Source organism: Pinus tabuliformis, chromosome 4_1, assembly GCF_031772625.1.
Source record: "Pinus tabuliformis cultivar Carrire ecotype Pingquan chromosome 4_1, CPIR1, whole genome shotgun sequence".
NCBI lineage: Eukaryota > Viridiplantae > Streptophyta > Pinopsida > Pinales > Pinaceae > Pinus > Pinus tabuliformis.
This window is the reverse complement of record NC_142303.1, coordinates 623,046,878-623,053,211: the sequence shown is the minus strand read 5'-3', so window position 1 is coordinate 623,053,211 and position 6,334 is coordinate 623,046,878. Positions and strand designations below refer to the sequence as shown.

Genomic DNA, 6,334 nt, shown 5'->3' with positions numbered 1-6,334 from the left:
GGAGTGTTTTTATGGTTTGTTTCCCTACGCGCAGTGCTCCTGCATAGACGCGCAGCACGGGCTCCTACACGTAGCACCCGTTCAAATTAACATTGTTGAAAACTTCCCTACGTGTAGCACAATGCCCTACGCACAGTGCCTTCCTCCCTACTCGCAGCGCTAGGCAAAAATCCTCTAGAAGCGTAGAGCTAGTTGCCTACGCGCAGCGCCACCCCTGTTTTGCTAAAAATCACTTTGAAATTGCTTCTTTCTTCTCTCCTTTGGTTTATTTGACTTGAAAATTACATAATGAAATGAAGGTAGAATGAAAGGGGTTTTATATATGAGCAACATTTTGATTTTTACTTTTTGAAAACCCACTTTTCCAATGTTCTTTGCCTTTTGAAAACCCTATTTTTTAATGCTTGTTTCACTTTTTGCTTTTGCAAGTGGATTAGCTCATGCTGACTTGATTTTTGCAATGTTTGTAGCTAGGCAGTATGGATTGATGCTTAGGAGTAGCTGGGAATTAATATTACATATAGGAACATGAAATTACATAAAAAATGATAATAAAAACAAAATACTTTGTTTTCACCTCAAAACATGTTTTGAGGTGAAAATTACATTAAGCTTTAAAAAGACTAACTTTGTATGGTCGCCACTATTAGAGTTAGTCATTTGTCCTTCCTACAGTGATCAAAATGGGCCTCTTACTAGGTTTGGTTTGGTTAGATGTTTTCACATGATATTTAGCACAAAACATGTCACAAGTGTGTCCATCAGAAGCAGCTCGGAAAGAGCTTTTCAACATTATATCACACTCTGAAAACTGGCTGCTGGATCAGAAGATATGGTCAAATGAACATTGATGCTCGTTTGATGGAACGATTGCTTTCCCAACCAGCTGTTGTTTAAATTAGGCAGCAACAAAGTACTTGTTTGTAGAGATAACATCTCACCTATAAATGCTTTTGAAACTGTTTATAGAAGGGCTTGCGGTGCAAAGAATATGATCGAGGTTGCAAAAGGCAATACGAAATGAAGGTGAACAATTGGTACTGGGTCTAGGTCCTATTCAAAACTCTTTTCAGAGACTATCTATATTAGTGCCCCTCTAAGGTATCCAGAAATAGCTTGATTGGTTCAGACGAAGAAGGGATGATGCAAATAGTTCTTCGAAAGAGGATGATTATGATTTGACTTTAAAAGAAACATCATCACTACAAGCTCTTAAAACCATGAAGGGACAGATGGAGTAACCTTCAGACCATCTCCTGATGCAGATAAAATCTCCTCTGAGGTTATCTAGAAGAAATCAAATGAAAACATGAAATCAAGAAAATCATAATATATACAATGGTACAAAGTACCCAATTTACCCGCATATCTTCCTTTTGGTCAGCTACACTTGTTGGAAAAAATATTAGCTAAACCATTATTTGCTTCAGAGTATGCTACTCGAACTTCGGCATTGCAAGCAGGTCATCACAAAGGCATCACTATTGGTTGCATAGAGAGAGGATTTTCATAAAGTGATGGATAAATATGGTGCTTTTGAGTCCCCATATGATTTGTAGGCTTAGATTCATGATGTACAGTTTCGAGTGACTTTTCAGCTGTCAAATTATCCATTATGCAGGTGCTAGACCCTATGAGCATTTAGGACATCAACTCATACCAAGCATGATTGAAAAAATAGTTAGTTTTATTGTCCCGATCATAGTGACAAGTCTAAAATTTGAAAGCTCGATGCGTTCAATATGCTTACTTGTTGGTTCATGCCAAACCTTAGGTTATGAAGTATCCTTGCGGGGATTCTTGATAGATGAAGAAAACTTTTAATTAGACTGTTAGAGAGGGAATTTGACAGATACAGGTATGATGACTGATATGGTAAAAAAAATGATTTGGGACAAGGATTATGAAGTTGAGCTACAATGCAAGAAGAAATGGCGTTGTGCGTAGCCCTTTACCGTTGCACGTATAGCCTATGTACCGAAAAGGTACTCGAAAACAACTATGGTTGTGAAATGTTTTTTTGCTGCAGAGAGTAAAATGTCAGTCGCATTGTTTGTTACTTATTGCAGGTTACTTTGTGTTTGTCTAAGACTATCGAAGAGGAGAAGCAGGGACAAGTCAAGGAACTAGTTGATTCAGGCCAGCTGGAATTCGTAAATGGTGGCTAGTGTATGCTTGATGAAGCATCAACACAGTTATATAGACATGATTGATTAGACAACACTTGGACACCATTTTATCAAGCAGAAATTTTATAAAACTCCGCGTATTAGATGGCAGATTGATCCTTTTGGGCATTCTGCAGTTCAAGCATATTTGCTAGGTGTAGAGCTTGGGTTCGACTCTCTATTTTTCGCACGACTTGACTACCAGGACAAAGCAAACCGAATAAATCAGACGACCTTGGAGGTTGTATGGCAGGGTTCCAAGACATTTGGTCCCTCTACTCAGATATTTACTGATGCATTTCCTGTTCACTATAATCCTCCGGACCGTTTTCAATATGAAAATTTTTATGGGGATGATAATTCTCCTCCAAGTCAGGGTGATGCTCCACTTTTTGACAGCAATTTTTAGCAACGTGTTGATGATTTTGTCGAAGCAGCAATAACTTAGGCTAATGTTACCTGTACAAATCATATTATGTGGACAATGGGAAATGACTTTGAATATCTATATGAGGATTCTTGGTTTAGCCAAATGGACAAGTTAATCCACTATGTGAATAAGGTATGCAGACGATGAACATTCTTACTGGACAGGATATTTCACAAGTAGGCCAGCTCTGAAGGGATATGTTCGCTTCCTGAGTGGTTACTATGTCGTTGCACAACAGTTTGAGTTCCTAGTTGGGAAAAGAGATTCTGGCCCCAATAAAAGACATTCTAGGTGATGCTTTCGCTATTGCATAGCATCATGATGCTATTACTAGCACTAAGAAAATCCATGCAGCTAGTGACTATGCTAAATCCCTTGCAATCAGAGCTTCTCAGGTAGAAGAGGTAGTGAATTCAGCTCTTTCCTGCTTGACGAGTTCAAAATCTTATGGATGCCTGAATACATCGATAAAGTTTGAACAGTGTGGTAACCTAAACATCAGTTTTTTCCCACCAATAGAATCAAACCTTCTACTTGGGAAGAGCATGGTTGTAGTCGCATATAATGGTCTCGGTTGGAAGCACAAAGAGACTATAAGAGTGCTAGTAAACAATGAATCACTAGTTGTCAAAGATTATGATGGAAAGATAATAGAGTCACAACTTGTACCTCTAGGAAATTATATAGGTATCAAATCACAGGAAGGGGCTAATGTTTTCAAAATTCCTGAGATTTCAAAACATGTACTTTCCCCATTAGAGGATTTTCCTCCACCTGTCAAAAATAATGAGGCAAAAATTAAGGTCATAGGAGTTGGTGGGGGCATTTCTAACGCTGTCAATAGGATGATCGAGAGTGAAATGAAAGGTGTGAAGTTTTGGAGATATTTTTATGAATAAAACCATAGAATAATTAAGTCCGAGATTCGAGGAAATGGAGTAAAAGAGGAAAATTAATGGTGAAAACTGAAATATCAGAGTTGCCAGGCACAAATCTAGCAGTGGTTGAGGAAAATCTCAGATTTTTGGGCTTAATATCAGCAATCAAAGGGTGAAATAGCAGTAAAAAGGAAGATTTTGTGGAATATGGTTCCACACATAAAGGAGCAGATACAATGATATTAATCCACTTGGCAAACCTTCACTGAATTTGGGTTTTCCAAAATTATTTCTCATGGTTCTCAAGACAGTTTGGAGTTTTAGTTGCAAATTAATTGATCATATTGTTTAGTGTTTTAAAATAGGATTTCATTATTAGATTTTTTTTATTCTATTTTATTTTTATTTCCTATGTGGAGGAAATTTAAATGATTTTGTAATATTATAAATAGGATTAGTTTTAAGATGTAGAGGTTCAATTTTTGCAACAGAGAGAGGCTGCTTGGGACTGTGTAAAGTTTTATTGAATATCATTTTAATAAAGCACTTTTTGCCCTTTAGGCCTAGGATCCATGACGGTGTTAATGCCTAGTATGTTTTTCCTGTAATTCACTTACATATTTTGTTTTTCTACCTTCTTACAACATTATCTAAGATATGTGTTAGGAATCCATCTACACATGATGCTCCTTTCATGGTGATTTTGTTGTTAAATGTAGTGGTTGTCTTGGCAGAATCCATCCTCTATTAGATGCTCTACTAAGTAACCATGTCTTTCTCTTTCATCTAATGCTACTATTGTAGATCCATCCCCTGTTTGATGCCTGCAGGGCAACGGGCTTTCTCCCCTATTCTTCTCACATTTGTAATATTTTATCTGGTTGAACATTGCACTTTCTTTGCCCCAAGTTTTCTGGCAGAAACTGGCATCGACCCCATAGCCCAATGGTCCTTTCTCTTGTTGTTTTCGACCCAAAAACCTTTCAAACAAATCCCCACACTCCATAGCTAGCCTAAAATTTCATTTATTGCAACCACATCTTGTTGGCAAAGAGAGAGACCTCTCTGGTTTGGCAAGGCTAGATGCCAAATCGAAAGCTTGGTCTGTGGTTACCTCGGAATTGCCTCTTCTCAACCTTGAGGTTCATTCTGAGTGCTAACATAAGGAAATTAAAGTTGTGAATCCCTTAGTTTATACTCATCATATTTACATCAATGAGGGATGCAAGCATGTGTGTCAACCCCAAAGAAGGATGAACCCATCCCTTCAGGACATTGTGAAAGAAGAACTACAAAAATTAATAGATGTAGGGTTCATATACCCCATTCTAGATAGTTAGTGGGTGTCACCTATTGTTTTAGTTCCTAAGAAGAATGGGAAGTGGAGAATATGTGTTGATTAAAGGGCTCTTAACAAGGCTACAAAGAAGGACCACTTTCATTTTTCCTTCATTGACGAAGTCCTAGATGGCCTTACAAGGAAGAAATTCTTCTCCTTCCTGGATGGATTTAGTGGATAGAACCAAACCTAGATCAAACTTGAAGACCAAGATAAGACCACATTCACATGTCCTTTGGGTACCTTTTCTTATATATTTCTTCCATTTGGTTTGTGTAATGCCCCTACTACTTTCTAGAGGGTATTGTTTTAGTATTTTTGTTGAACTAGTTCGTGACTCTGTTGAAATATACATGGATGATTTCACTACTTATGGATGTGACTTCCATGAAGCTCTCTCCAATCTGTGTAAATTATTGAAGAAATGCATTGAAATTAATCTCTCTCTAAGCCCTTAGAAATGTGAGTTCTTGATAAATGAGGGGAATATCATTGGCAATTATATATCCAAGGAAGGGATACAGGTTGAACCAAACAAAATTTCCATCATCAAAGGGGTCATTGCCCCTCAAAATCAAAGAGATGTCAGGAGTTTCTTAGGACTAGCTGGGTATTTGAAGAGATTCATCAAAGACTTCAGTAAAGTGGCTTCACCTTTGTTTGGGTTATTGGCCAAAGATTCAGATTTTTGTTGGACCAACAATTGTCAGGAGGCCCTTGAAGCATTGAAAGAAAAATTGGCCATCGAACCCATCCTGAGGGGTCCCAACTATGCATTGCCTTTCCATATCCATACTGATGCATGAGATAAAGCTATGGGGGCAAGCCTTGGGAAAAGTAGAGGATAAGTTTCATTATGTTATCTATTTCACTAGTAAGAATTTGTCTAAATATGAGTTGAATTATATTGTCATTGAAAAAGAACCCTTTGTTATAATACATTCTTTAAACAAATTCAGGCACTAAATCACTGGGTATCAGAATTTTGTTCATGCTGATCATGGAACCATTAAATATTTGATGAATAAACTTGGTGTCAATGCTAGGATAAATAGGTGGTTTTTATTGTTACAACAATTTTATTTGACTATTATTGACAAACTAGGGAAATAAAATGTGGTTGTAGATTTTTTGTACAGGTTAACCTTACGTACATGTAATGAAGAAATGGTGGATGATCAACTTCCAGATGAACACCTCTTTTCCATCTCGGTTCTTTATCTTTGGTTTGCTGACATAGCAAACTACTTAGTCGTTGGAAGGTTCCCTCCTAATATATCATCCAGAGAGAAAAGAAAGATTGTAAGGAAAAGATCTCCTTTCACTTGGATTGGGGGAAATATTGTCATATTGGGACTAGATCAGATCTTGAGGAGATGTGAAAGAGAAGAGGAGGTCTTTGACATCCTCTTAGCATGTCAGGATCGACCTTGTGGAGGTCATTTTGCTGCTAAAAGGATAGCCTTTAAAGTTTTGCATGATGGTTACTATTGGCCCACTTTACATAAAGATCCAAGGA

At 37.5% G+C, this 6,334-nt stretch overlaps 1 pseudogene; it reads left to right on the top strand.

Annotated features, from left to right (window-relative positions):
* Positions 1 to 1,931: 1,931 nt before the first annotated feature.
* On the top strand, positions 1,932 to 3,497 carry LOC149177561 (alpha-mannosidase At3g26720 pseudogene; annotated as a pseudogene).
* Positions 3,498 to 6,334: the final 2,837 nt, after the last annotated feature.